The 14,293-nt window shown below is 44.0% G+C and overlaps 2 protein-coding genes across 2 annotated transcripts in view; both read left to right on the forward strand.

The window, feature by feature from the left end:
• LOC309702569 (uncharacterized protein) overlaps positions 1-14,293 on the forward strand; it is a 1,256,944-nt gene that overhangs the window by 550,753 nt on the left and 691,898 nt on the right.
• The window catches only part of LOC309702578 (protein NLRC3-like), a 174,090-nt gene that overhangs the window by 108,863 nt on the left and 50,934 nt on the right, over positions 1-14,293 (forward strand). The gene's annotated exons all lie outside the window — the stretch shown is intronic.

Genomic DNA, 14,293 nt, shown 5'->3' on the forward strand with positions numbered 1-14,293 from the left:
CCCCCACCGTCGTGGACCTGTATAAGACGCTGGCCACGACCCGAATTCACGTCCCTGGACTTTATCCTTTGCGAGAAAGGAGCTGTATGCAGGCTTCAGAGCAGGTTTTTCACGACGTCGGGACTTGATGAGGGCGTTCGGCACGAAGGACCAATTAATTGTTAGGGGTGAACAGTTATCAAACAGTCAGGTGAAGAAATGACACTCAGACAGTTCAACAGTTAACGTGCACGGGTGAGAGCTCAACAAGACTCACACCCCTACACTTGTCTTGCATCTTTATTTATACACTTCAGTATAGTGATGTCACATGGCAAAGTAAAGATAAAACAGGAACTTAGCTGCACGCTCTTCACTCGTGAGGGGAGAACATGCAGTTCCTGTAACTTAATCTAACAATAACAGCTTGTTTTCACAACTCATTGTGGTGTTGTGATGTGACTGTTCAGAGAGTTCATGATAGAAAGACGTTTGCATAAGCAGAAATATTAAACACTTATCAGTATATCACTCAGTTGCATTTCTTTCCGGTCTCAAAATATCTAAATGAAGTGTCAACATCAAAATGAACACTTTGTTCTGCAACACTTTGTTCTGCAACACTTTGTTCTGCAAAACACAAGCATGATGATGAGTACATTTTGATACATTCTTACAGTGTATAAAATATGAACACTTTTATAAGCACAAAATAACTTTTTCCTTAACACAAACAAACAAAAAAAACGAAACACCTGGGTCACCTGTATGGAGAAAAAAAAACAGAAGAGAAAGCAAACAACAAAGAGCAACATAATAAGAAAAAAAAAAAGCACCATCACAATAAACTAGCTAGCAGTAGATATCAATAGTTACTAAATAATAAACGATATTGTGCAGCACGCAAGATAGACAGCGCATAATGTGCTTTGAGGCAGCAGCCAAGAAAGCTGTAGTCCGTGTCTGTGAATACCCATGTGTACACCTGTGTGCATACCTGTGTGGATCAGCATGCTTGCATTCCAAAGGTTTCTCCATGTAATGATCTGCTAGGGAGTGTGGGGAGCCACAGCCCTGTCCTCTATGGTATGAAGCAGGTATGGAGGAGATCAAAACTCCAGACATCCAGAGGCCCCCAGAACACAAGAGACCATGGAAGACCCACAGAGGGGCAGCTGCGCCACTGTCCCAGTAAGAGCTAAGGAGAGTCCCAGATGAGGGCTCATTCAGCAGCTGCGGAGCAGAAGCCAGGGGGAGTTGCAGTGACGCGCCCGTGAGCTCCGCCGGCAGCCAGCTGTGCCTGAGTGACCGAGCCCCAGGCCGAGAGGCCGGGGGCACCCCACCTCCGAAGTGGCCCGAGCGAGCCCCAATAAGCGGCCGCCAAGGAGTGAGCCGGTGTGTACCCGGACGCCCACCCCCAGACACAAAGAACCACCAACGCACCGACACCTGAGGGAGTCCGCCACCGGCAGGGGAAGTGGTGGTGGGTGGAGATAGGCCTCCAAACCTTGGAGGGCCCGAGATGTCCCCAGAGAGGTGGCGTCTGATACCCAACCTGACATATAGACACAGACATACAGGCACACACAGACACAAACATCCATTCCCACCCTCATGCTCTCATATGCACTTACTCCACACTCAACCGACGTGGAGACAGACATAAAGAGACGCTGTATACACGATCACACTCCCCAAGCGTACTCTACGAACCGGGTCTAGGTACCCTTGCCCCTGGAGGGGGGAACTGCACCCAGACCCAGGTGGTGTTACCCTTTTCCCTGCGGTGGGGAGAGGCAGACCGCCCCGACTCCGCAGCAGCAGGGAGGCCCCACACCCCAGACCGCAGTCGGACGGCCAACTCCTCATAGGCCCCCCGCTCCAGCAGGCCGCAGAGAACGGGGGTGAGAGAAGACTCCAAACCTCCCTCCACCCGCTCATTGTAGTGTTGATGCATGTGTGTTCTGAGGTGCAATTAAAACCCAGGAGGGCATGGAGCTACCTGCCAGAGAGCAGCAGGTAAGCGCATAGTCCCTCCTGCTAGCCCTCAATGTCTACGTGTATTTAAAATTGAGAGGTGGGCAACGATGCCAGGGGTGAGGTGTACACCCTGATGGTAACTTGGACTCCGTGTATCGTGCCCACCCCCAAGATCCTATATGTATGTGTAATGAGGGTGTGAGTAATGTGAATGTCCCACAGAGCCTGGGACAGTCCACCCAACCCCACCACAGAGAAAACTGCACCCACCCCACCATCCACTCATCTTCCAGATTACATGAGACGATAGACGCCCAGGCTGAGATCTTCCGCCACCTCTCCTGTATCTCCCCCTCCTGCAGAGAGTTCCTGAGGAGCTCCTGCAAGGTGTGACAATCTCCCCCACCAGTTGAAGAGCCCCCCAGGTGGCTCGACACACCGGCGGCACCATGCGCCAGGGATGGGCCCCCATGCACCCACCCGCCCACAACCCCGGCAACACACAAACCAGGACCCAAGGCCCCGAGGCCTGACCAGGGCCCCAGCCCAGAGACGGAGCGCCCCCAGAACCTCACGCCCATCCCGGACCCACCCAGGGGCAGACAGGCTACCAGGTCAGTAACCCACGTCCGTCAGCACAAACCCTCCCCTAGCCCCGCTGCACGCAGCCACGAGGAAACAGTCAGAAAAGAGCCCCCAACCGGACATGACCGCTACCCCGGGTTGAGCCCCCCAAGGAAGATGCCTCCGGGGAACCCCCCGACGCCCTAAGCCTGTCCCTACCCCCACAGCATCACAACATTGAAGGCGGGACCAAACTATGACCCCCCCACCCCCACTAGGTGATGGAGCTGATCAAAGGAGCCCAGAGCAATTGATCTGATGTGGTGGCAGAGGCTGTATCAAGACTAATGTAATCTAATAGATAATTTCTATATTGATTAGAATTAAGATTGTTTTTATTTTTCCAGTTCATGAGGACAGTTTTCTTGGCTATGCATAGGGCAGTGAAAGCCATACAGGCTATATTCTTTTCTGAAGTGACATTATCTAAGCTGCCCAACAAACACACTAAGGGGGAAGTTGGAATGTTACATTTCAGACACTTTGATAAGTCTTCACATACCTCGCGCCAAAACGTCTGCACTGGTGGACAGAACCAAAGAGCGTGAATGTAATTGTCTGGTGTATTGCCTTGACAGTGTGAGCAGTTGTTGGAAGATGTAAAGCCCATCTTGAACATCCGATGACCTGTATAGTGCACTCTATGTAGTATTTTGTATTGTATTAATTGCAGACTGGGATTTTTAATCAATTTAAAGGTTTTTAAGCATACCTGAGACCAGAAGTTTTGGTCTAAACTGACTGATAAATCTGCTTCCCACTTTGCAATAGGAAGGGATATTGATTCATCTAATTTAGAAAGTGTTCTGTATATTTTAGATAATAATTTGGGGGATTTAAGAGTAAGGAAATGTGCCGTACTTGGTGGTGTTTGTAATTCAACTTGACTGAGGTTAAATTTATTTTTTATTATGGATTTAATTTGTTGATATTCTAAAAATCTTTTCTTGTTGATCCCATATTGTGCAACTAGTCTGTCAAATGGGATAAATTCTGTTCCCTCTAATATATGTTCTAAGTATTTAATTCCTTTACAACTCCATTCTGGGAAATTAATCATATTATTGTTTTGTAATATGTCAGGGTTATTCCAGATACAGTGGGGCAAAAAAGTATTTAGTCAGCCACCGATTGTGCAAGTTCCCCCACTTAAAATGATGACAGAGGTCAGTAATTTGCACCAGAGGTACACTTCAACTGTGAGAGACAGAATGTGAAAAAGAAATCCATGAATTCACATGGTAGGATTTGTAAAGAATTTATTCGTAAATCAGGGTGGATAATAAGTATTTGGTCAATAACAAAAATACAACTCAATACTCAACACCCTGAGCACGCCCGATCTCGTCTGATCTCGGAAGCCAAGCTGGGTCGGGCCTGGTCAGTACTTGGATGGGAGACTGCCTGGGAATACCAGGTGCCGTAAGCTTTTGCATTTCAACACACAAATGACAGTTTAAATATTGAAATGGATCTGAGGCACTCTTTAAGCTCATTTTCGAATAGGATGGTTAGTGAGTCTTGCGCAAAGAGCTCTTCCACTCATGTAGTAATGTCAAATTCTTCAAGCGTTACATCAATATCACTGTACATGCACAGAGCACCTGTAGATGTTTTTGTGCAAACACTCACAATTGTTTATGACGTGAATATTGCAGCATTAAGTATGCATTATAACTGTGCTGTCATGTGCAGCTATTAAAAATAAAAGTAGAAACTAATCAATATCCTTCACTCTAAATTGTTTTTTAAATCCCAATAAATGGGTTACAGTATCTACATGAACCCCGTTGTCGAGGAAGCCTCTCACTTACGGCCATACCAGCCTGTTCTCATCTGATCTCTGAAGCTAAGCAGGGGCGGTCCTGCATAGTCGCGTCACCTTCACCTTGCTCCATGTTAGAAACTCCATGATATTGTGTTCCCTGCTCAGGGTAGCACACTGATGCGCATTTATTCAGTATTCTTCGGGGCCGCAGTCGTTGCACATGAGTGTCAGGTTGACACTGTGCCCGCTGCACGCTACAAGGATAACAAGTTCCTCACTAGATGTCAGATGTCTATTCATATTAATGTACAGAATTCACCTGCTTGCTGCTACTACTGCACAGTCACCCAATGTACATACTATATATATATATATAATGTTCTTCCTCTACCCCCCCCCCCAATTTTTGCACATGTTGAGGCGCGTGTCAGGCTACATTTCACTGTGTGTTATACTTGTATAACTATGCATGTGACAAATAAAGAACCTTGAACTACTGAGCCCAGACGGACTAGCCGTAGACATTCTCTACATTTACAGAATAAATAAGTTCGTGTATTTCCTAAATATTTCGTTCTTGTTGTTTTTTTGTTTTGCACAAAAGCGAAATGCAATCAGGAGCGCTTTTCCTCAAGCTGCCTCCACTGAGTGAGCAGCGGCGCCCTCTGCAGTTTGTGTGTGGAAGTGCGAAAGCTTACAGCACCTGGTATTCCCAGGCGGTCTCCCATCCAAGTACTGACCAGGCCCGACCCTGCTTAGCTTCCGAGATCAGACGAGATCAGGCGTGTTCAGGGTGGTATGGCTGTAAGCGAGAGAAACCCGCTATAAAAGACCTTTTATACTTGGCAAATGTCACATACTTTAAAATATAGGATTGTACTAAGCTTCACATGTTACAGCGAAAACATGCAAACCTTTGTTGTGAACTGCAGCTTCAACACTGAGCTGCAAAAATGCTTTTCCCGCGGTAACGTCACCATAATAACACATGTTACTTTCTCACAGCACAGTGTTAAAGTGACAGAGAGCACACGGTGTGTTAGGACCATTTGGAAGTCCAACATTTTTGTGGTTTGGACAATTCAACTTATATACAGGACATAAAAACGTAAGCATGACTGTGTCATCACAGCATGTATAAAGAGGCTGTTTGTGAAGCAGTCCCTCGCTTACGGCCACACCAGTCAGTACGGATAGTCTGCCGCATTGTATGTGTCTTACGGCTGCCTGTTTGTTATCTCCCCAGGAGAAGCGTGGAGACGAGAGGGCAGCGAGCACGGGGTGCTCAGACACTGAGGAGCGGAGACAAGGAACACTAGCACTGGGAAGAGGACATTTCACGGGAGTCGGGAACGCACTGCGGATTTATTGTTATTTTCCATTCACTGTAAATAAACGCACTGCTTGCATTCAGAGCTCCGTGCCTGGCTCCTCCTTCCTCATATCCCCACGGTTGACGCTGGCCAACCGTGACAAATACCTTTTCTTAGATTCATTATTAGTTCAACATTGACAAATAGTAGTTGACTAATATCAGGAGCCAAAAAGAAAACAAAAAACAAACTAAATAAATATTTCAGACGCTGAAAATAAATTATTACGGTTGTTTAAATTTGCTGTCCGCAAGTTAGGTCTAATACATGTAGTCAATCTAATGAATCAATATTACATGTAAAAAGTACAGAACTGAAAATGAAACTAAAATATAACGGTAAATGAACTGGTTCTTGTATAAAACCTTTCTACTCTCTACAACTTGCCTCATTCATGCACTCACTTTTTTCTATGCTTTTTCTCTGTAAGTGCTTTCTATCTAACATTAATACGCATTCATCCTCCCGATGGATGCATCGGAGAGCAACTTGGGGTTAGCGTCTTGCCCAAGGATATTTGGCATGCAGGCTGGAGCAGGCGGGGATTGAACCAGCAACTTTCTGATTAGTAGGTTTCCTGCTCTACCTGAGCTACAGACACCCCAATTTGTGGTGCTCTGGAAACAACACGTTCTCATCCCAACAGGTAACGATGCTATGTGACAAATCATCGGTATGTGTAAATGTGTTTTTTGTTCTAATCATGAATCGCTTTGTAAAACAAGACCTGATAGGGTTAAGGTTAAAGTTATGGTTAGAGTTAATGTTAGGGATAGGGCTGGAATGGACGGCTGGAGCCTCTCCTCCAAGTGTGTGTTACTGCCGCCATCAGCATTCTGTTGTATTCTGTTGTCTGCTTTTCTCTGTAAGCGCTTCGAGCCTGTACTTTTTTGCTTTAGCTGAGTAATGAAGTTGAATCAGTACTTTAACTTTCACTGGAACAATAGTATTTTTACTTCTACTTAAGTGGAGAATGTCTGATCTTTTGCCAACTCTGGCTGTCTCTCAGTCTTGGAATACCCACTTGTTGTCCAGCGGTGTCCTGGGAATATGGGAACTAGACAGACTGGGGAAACAATGGGAGGAGACACAAAGATGGAATCACTTTTACCATCTTTTATGTATTTGCTGGTCGTCTTATTTCTTCTATTTTGCAAGCACAGTGTTGCAATCATTGTCTTTGTGGTACAATGACACAGGTAGAATGCAGGTGTTTTCATGTAACACGATGCCAGAAAGATGAGTAATGTGTTTTGAAGAGAAGATAAAACATCATGTTTGAACAAAGATAAGCAGCAGACACGTCTGTGTGTGAGTTGTTCAGGTTCAGTAAGAAGGTAATATGTCTGCAGAATTTGTAATTCTTATGAAGATATTGCTTGTACAATAAATAAAATCCCTTTAACTTCTTCTGGAGAGTGTCTTTATATATTTAGTCATTTTGGGGCGATCCCTTATTTAGTAGTAACTCTAGTCGGGGATATATATCAGAGTTTACTTTCAGATATGAGCATTGTGTTTCCTGTGGATTAATGAATGAATTATTTATTTATGTAATTTTTGAAAGACTGGCTCATGTAAAATATCTGAAAGTATGACAAAGCTCTCCTGTTACACTTTATGGACACCTGAGCGTCACCATGAGGGCCTGTCTTTATTCACTTTATTCACTGAAATCCACTTTTATAATGAATTCACAGTAATCACTGACACCTTCAGAGCATTACATTCATTAAAGACGTCTTCTACACCTACTCTTCCAGACGACCGACACATATTTCAACCACTGCAGGTTAACCAGCCACTCATCAGTAAAGCAAAAACTAAATGTAAATGTCCTCATGTGGAAAAGACTGAAACACAACTCCCATATATCACTAATGTAACAGATCCATTTAGGGAGAGTGAGAACACTAGGCTGGATGTGTTTTAATGCAGGAACATTCATCATGTCTTCAGTTCAACAAATCATTTACATTGAATATGTGAGCTGGATGGTTACACGATACAATGTGATTGTCAACAATAACTGCAATGAACGCTGGTTTGAGGGCGGAGTCAAGGAGGCCATTTACGTGAAAAGGGAAAGACCCTCTCTGAATCAAGGAGGGGGCCTAAGGGTACATCTGTCACCATCTTACAATGCTGTGATTGCAGCCGTTCTCCAACTCTCTGTGAATGGTACTCAAGACCATTGATCAGTGGTTGTTGATCAATGGTCATGAGAATTTGCATAATCATGATTAAGGAACTGACCTCCCAGCCCATTGTTCCTTCAGTCGGCTGGTTTCTCTGACTGAAAACGCTACGTCCAGAAGAACAGAATCAACTTTTGGAGATTTACTTCCCTGGATGATTGCGCACGCATCAAGACCTTTTAATCAGGCCAACAAATATCTTGTACTCAATTTTAGCAGCAGCCATTGTGACACTGATGATAAAACTTGTGTAAAAGTGCGAAGCTGTAAAAAAGTAATTATAAAAAAGCATTTTTGTAGCTGAATGTTACTGGATAGCTGTTTCATCTGTAACACATCAAAATAACCTGCTAAGGTTTAATAGGCTATAAGGAACACACTCACTTCCTGAGCCCTGGGCAATAAGAGACGTTTTGTGTTTTATAATTTATTGATATGTTTGATCCTTTCTGACCTGCGTTAATGAAGCAGTCATTAGAGCACCATGTCCGCTAGAATAGTTCTGTAGTTTGATGCTTGAGTCGTTGCAGACTTGTTGAAACTCCCTCACCCGTCAAAGCAGCGTCTTTGTTATTCGAGTCCAGCAGATGGCAGTGTTTCACTGTCTGACGGCTGTCTGAAGCTTCAGCTGGATTATCCGTTTGCTATGTTTGCCATGTTACAGTGGGGAGGAAAAACTCCCTTTTAACAGGAATATCTAGACATGAGTGATTACTGCAGTGGGGCACTATCTGTGCTATCTATAAGAAATGTTAGCAACAATAAAACTCTGAGGATCAGGGCTCCATTTCACTCCAGTGTTCAGTGGCATTTTAAAAGAGTGAATACCGACGCTGAATGTCTTTGTAAAGCAAAAGCACTTTGTTAGCCTTTACAGAGCAAAGCTATGGATCAATGTGCAGTGAAGAAAAATCGAGGTGGCCAGTCTGTCCTTTCCTAACCAATCACAGAGCTCCTTACATTGTTGCGCTGGAGAATAACTAAATATAATATAAAGATGATATTGAAAATAATCTTTTGTAGAGTCACTACTTAGTGGGCAGAGGACAGTTATCACTTTGCTGGATGCTTTAAAGTCGCATGTTCTGTATTTGCTGTATGCAGATTAGCAGGATATTAACAGATTAACAGCTTTTATTAGACTTCATATGATAATCAACAGTGAAGTGTTTCTCTTTCAGTGTTTATTCTTGCTCATTGAATGATCTCTGTTCAGATAATATGCTGCACTCATCTCATGTTTCTTTAAATACGGCATCACTTGTCCAGCTGTCAAACTCTGAAAGAGTTACAGTTTCACCACTGAGCACTTTGAATGGTTATTCTTTTATTTAAAAGCACTTATTCTAGCTGCATCATCAATACGACAAAAACTGTGACTTCAACAAAAATTTATCTAAAAATATTTAGGGGGAAATGTTCCTACACCCCTCATGTAAATGTTACATCTCCAAAAGGGAGAAATAATCAGAATAAGGCGTAATCATTGTCATGATAATAATGACCATGAAAATGAAACTAGGCCTACCTTTAGTTCAGCACACTCAGTGTTGCATAAAGACATGCGAACATGCCATCATCCATTCTGGAGCCTACTTTTAAAAAGAGCGAGCTGTTTATTCTGGCTGAGTAGCAAACAGAACCAACCATGAAAACCTAAACTGGGAAAACACTCGGAAACCTTGAACACTGGGAATATGGAGACACAGGGGGTAGGTGAACAGACACTCTGACAAAGGACAGAGGAAAACAGAGACAATATATATAAGACAAGAAGTAACACAGACACCCTTTTCGGTGACAAAAATGAGAAAATATCCAGTGAAAGGCAGTTCTCTTGGAAAAACTGCCTTATTGATGTCAACGGTCAGAGAAAAATGTCTGATAGGAAGGCAACCGTAGCTCATACAACCATTTGTTGCAACCAAAGAATGCAGAAGAGCGTTTTGGTCAGCTAAGAACAGGAAATTGAAGCTACAGTTCTCAAAATTTGACATGAGAAGATTGGATAAATGTTGCCTGGTCTGATGAGTCTTGATTTCTGCTCTGACATGCAGATGGTCGGGTCAGAATTTGGCATAAATAGCATGAAAGGATGGATCCATGCTGCCTCATGTCAGCTGTGCAGACTAGTGGTGGTGGTGTCACTGTGGGGGGGAGGGGCGGTATTTTCTTGCTGAAACGTTACATAGTGTGTGTGTGTGTGTGTGTGTGTGTGTGTGTGAGAGAGAGAGAGAGAGAGAGAGAGAGAGAACAACTTGAAACAAACTGCAGCAATAAGGGCAAGCTAGTGCACAGTTATGTTTACGTGAGCGTTATTTTGTATGCATTTGTACAGTTCCATAACTGTGAGAATACATTGATAGCATTTAACTCTAGTAACAGGCATTTGTACCAGTAAGCATGAAAAAGTAGGGAAAAGAACTAGTATGTAAGCACTGACTAGTACTGTAAAGTATATGTGTATATAGGGCAATCGTGGCTCAAGAGTTCGCAGTTCATCCTGTAATTGGAAGGTTGCCAGATTGAGCCCCGCCTCCGACAGTCTCGGTCGTTGTGTCCCGGGGCAAGACACTTCACCCGTTGCCTACTGGTGGTGGTCAGAGGGCCCGGTGGCGCCAGTGTCCGGCAGCCTCGCCTCTGTCAGTGCGCCCCAGGGCAGCTGTGGCTACAATGTAGCTGCCATCACCAGTGTGTGAATGTGTGAATGACTGAATGTAGTGTAAAGCTCTTTGGGGTCCTTGGGGACTAAGTAAAGCGCTGTACAAATACAGGCCATTTACTGTGCGTGTGTTTATGCTCAAGTGTATGAATAAATTAGTCAGTTTTAAACAGTTGCAATTTAAACAGTAGAAGAGTGGCACTATATTTATATATTTATAAAGAATTTCAAACAACAATTAATTGATGCTCAAAGCAGGTTTATTTAATTAATATCCAGATTTCCAATTAGTTCCCAATTCATTCAGCAGCAAATCACATCACCAGTCACTTCAAGGCTGTATGTATTATTGTAAGGTAGACCCTACAATAATACATACAGAGAACCCAACAATCATATGACCCCCTATGAGCAAGCACTTTGGCGACAGTGGGAAGGAAAAACTCCCTTTTTACAGGAAGAAACCTCCAGCAGAACCAGGCTCAGGTCGGGGCGGCCATCTGCTGCGACCGGTTGGGGTGAGAGAAGGAAGACGTTTGTTGTAGGTCTGATTGAAGGACTGATGTGATGGTAAGTTGTCTGCTGCTCCGCTTTGAATATTGAGAGATTAGTTGATGGATTTCAAGCCAAATTGTGCCCAAGTTTAAGACCACATTCATTGGTTGTTTTTGTTGATGTTATTGTTTTGGGCTTTTTTTCCACAAGAATTTCTAGCTCCCCTAGAATTCTGGCCACCCAAACGATGATTGCTGCTGAGAGAGCACAAGGTTTTGTCCCCCTGTACTATTCATGTCAGTGCAGGGGGTTCTCCTTGAGAGGCCAGGGTCGAAAAAGGGATGCTTCAGAACCTCCGAGGGTGTTATGCGCTGATTTGCATCCAAGGCCAACATTTCTTTGATTAGCCTTACAAATAATGATTGGCCATTTTCCGGTCCTCGCCTAACCTTCAACAGTTGTTCAAGGTCATCGAGACGCTTAAGTTTTATATATCGAGTTTCCTTGGATCGATAATGTGTCTCGTATTGAAATTGTTCTGGGGTCTTAAATGTCCAGCGCTGTTTGTTGTAGTTATCCTCGATGAAATAGCTGTCAGTGTACAAGCCAGACTCTAGGAGATGATCTGGTAGCTGACCCTGGGTTTCAATTATGAATTTCAAAACATCATAATCGTCTTCCCCAGGATAGAGAGGCACCCCTGTAGCAAGCTCCACAGCTACCAGCCCCAGAGACCACATGTCGATTGCTTTGTCGTATGGAATGCCAAGCATAACCTCAGGTGCACAATAACCAATTGTCCCCACACGGTCACCAGGAATCACTGCAGAAGCAGGACATGCGAGGCCAAAGTCTATGAGTTTGACTTTGACGGGAGACTCACTGCGGTTCACAACCATGATGTTTCCAGGTTTGAGGTCAGCATGCACTATTCCCACAGAACCCAGGTGGAACAGAGCATTTGCGAGCTGATGCAAAATTGGCCTGAGTTCTCTCATTGGGAGACCTCGGTTATTCCGGTCCCCAATGTAGTCCCACAGGCTTTGGTCGAGGAGTTCGAAATTCAAGCAAATGCGCTCTCCATCGAGGAAATAGCCGTTCCATTCGACAATGTTGCACCTGTCTGGATCCAAGCGTCGTAGCTGCTCCAGGATGAAAATTTCCAGTTTTGCCTGGAGCAGAATTTCAGGGTCGCTCTTGTTGACTTTAATAGCAACCGTTTTGTTGTTTTTTGTATCGCGACATCTGGTTACCAAACCAAAGCCTCCTTCTCCAAGGAAGGCCTCTACCACGTGGTGATCTCCTAAAATGGTCCCTTCCGTTATTTGAAGATCATCTTCAGAGGCAGATGGGTTGGCTGAGGTGTTGACATCTCTTTTTTGAGGAAATTCAACTGAGTTTTGGAAACTGCAGCTGAAGTTTTGCGATCCATGAATTTTCCAGCTTGAAGGCTGCTGAGAGAGCACAAGGAGTTCTCCCCGTGTACTATTCATGTCCGTGCAGGGGGTTCTCCTTGAGAGGCCAGGGTCGAAAAAGGGATGCTTCAGAACCTCCGAGGGTGTTATGCGCTGATTTGCATCCAAGGCCAACATTTCTTTGATTAGCCTTACAAATAATGTTTGGCCATTTTCCGGTCCTCGCCTAACTTTCAGCAGTTGTTCGAGGTCATCGAGACACTTAAGTTTTATCAATCGAGTTTCCTTGGATCGATAATCTGTCTCGTATTGAAATTGTTCTGGGGTCTTAAATGTCCAGCGCTGTTCGTTGTGGTTATCCTCGATGAAATAGCAATCAGTGTACAAGCCAGACTCTAGGAGATGATCTGGTAGCTGACCCTGAGTTTCAATTATGAATTTCAAAACGTCATAATCGTCTTCCCCAGGATAGAGAGGCACCCCTGTAGCAAGCTCCACAGCTACCAGCCCCAGAGACCACATGTCGATTGCTTCATCATATGGAGTGCCAAGCATAATCTCAGGTGCACAATAACCAATTGTCCCCACACAGTCACCAGGAATCACTGCAGAGGTGTTACATGCGATGCCAAAGTCTATAAGTTTGACTCTGACTTGAGACTCACTGCGGTTCACAACCATGATGTTGACAGGTTTGAGGTCAGCATGCACTATTCCCACAGAACCCAGGTGGAATAGAGCATTTGCGAGCTGATGCAAAATTGGCCTGATTTCTCTCATTGGGAGACCTCGGTTATTCTGGTCCCCTATGTAGTCTGACAGGCTTTGGTCGAGGAGTTCGAAATTCAAGCAAATGCGCTCTCCATCGAGGAAATAGCCGTTCCATTCGACAATGTTGCACCTGTCTGGATCCAAGCGTCGTAGCTGCTCCAGGATGAAAATTTCCAGTTTTGCCTGGAGCAGAATTTCAGGGTCGCTCTTGTTGACTTTAATAGCAACAGTTTGGTTCTTTTTTGTATCGCGACATTTCGTTACAACACCAAAGCTTCCTTCTCCAAGGAAAGCCTCCACCATGTGGTGATCTCCCAAAATGGTTCCTTTAGATATTCCAAGCTCATCTGAGCCGAAGGATGGGTTGGCTGACATGGTGTAATGTGTCTGTTTGCGCTGTGAATTGGTGAGAAACAAAACTGAACTTGTTTTGGTTTCTCTCGTAAATTGCTCTCAAAACTTCTCGAAAGGGTTTTAGTTGCTGCAGGTCAACGTCCGTTAAGCATAAAGTAACAGGTGAGCGCTCCTATTTATGGGTTTTGGGATCAAAGCAAAGTTATGACGTCAGAAAGGATCAAAGCAAAGTTACCGCGTCACAAGCGATCGAAGCGATTCTAATATGTGCGCATGCGCACATATGAGAAGCGAGCGAAGCGATTCTAATATGTGCGCATGCGCACACGTGCTTGTTTGTGTAATATTGTTCACACTAGACTTGACCCTAATCAATTTAATATCAGTCAATCAAAGAAAATGTTAGTTTTGGAAAATTTTAAAATGACATAACTGACAGTTTAAACATTTTTTGTTCATGTATTTGTATTTGTATTGTCTTCGGGGTTGTTTTTGCATACCATGTCAAGCTTTTCTGTATATAGTCATGTCGTAGATTTCGGAGCAAACAAGAAATTGAATTGGATTTTAATATTGCAGTGCTTGGATTTCGGATTTGGTGCTTAAAACTTCTTGAAACTGTAACCGTATTTCATTCACCACAAATAACTATCTGATTGAATATTTTTCTTATC

The sequence above is a fragment of the Aulonocara stuartgranti genome, assembly GCF_965226115.1.
Source record: "Aulonocara stuartgranti genome assembly, chromosome: 3".
Classification (NCBI taxonomy): domain Eukaryota; kingdom Metazoa; phylum Chordata; class Actinopteri; order Cichliformes; family Cichlidae; genus Aulonocara; species Aulonocara stuartgranti.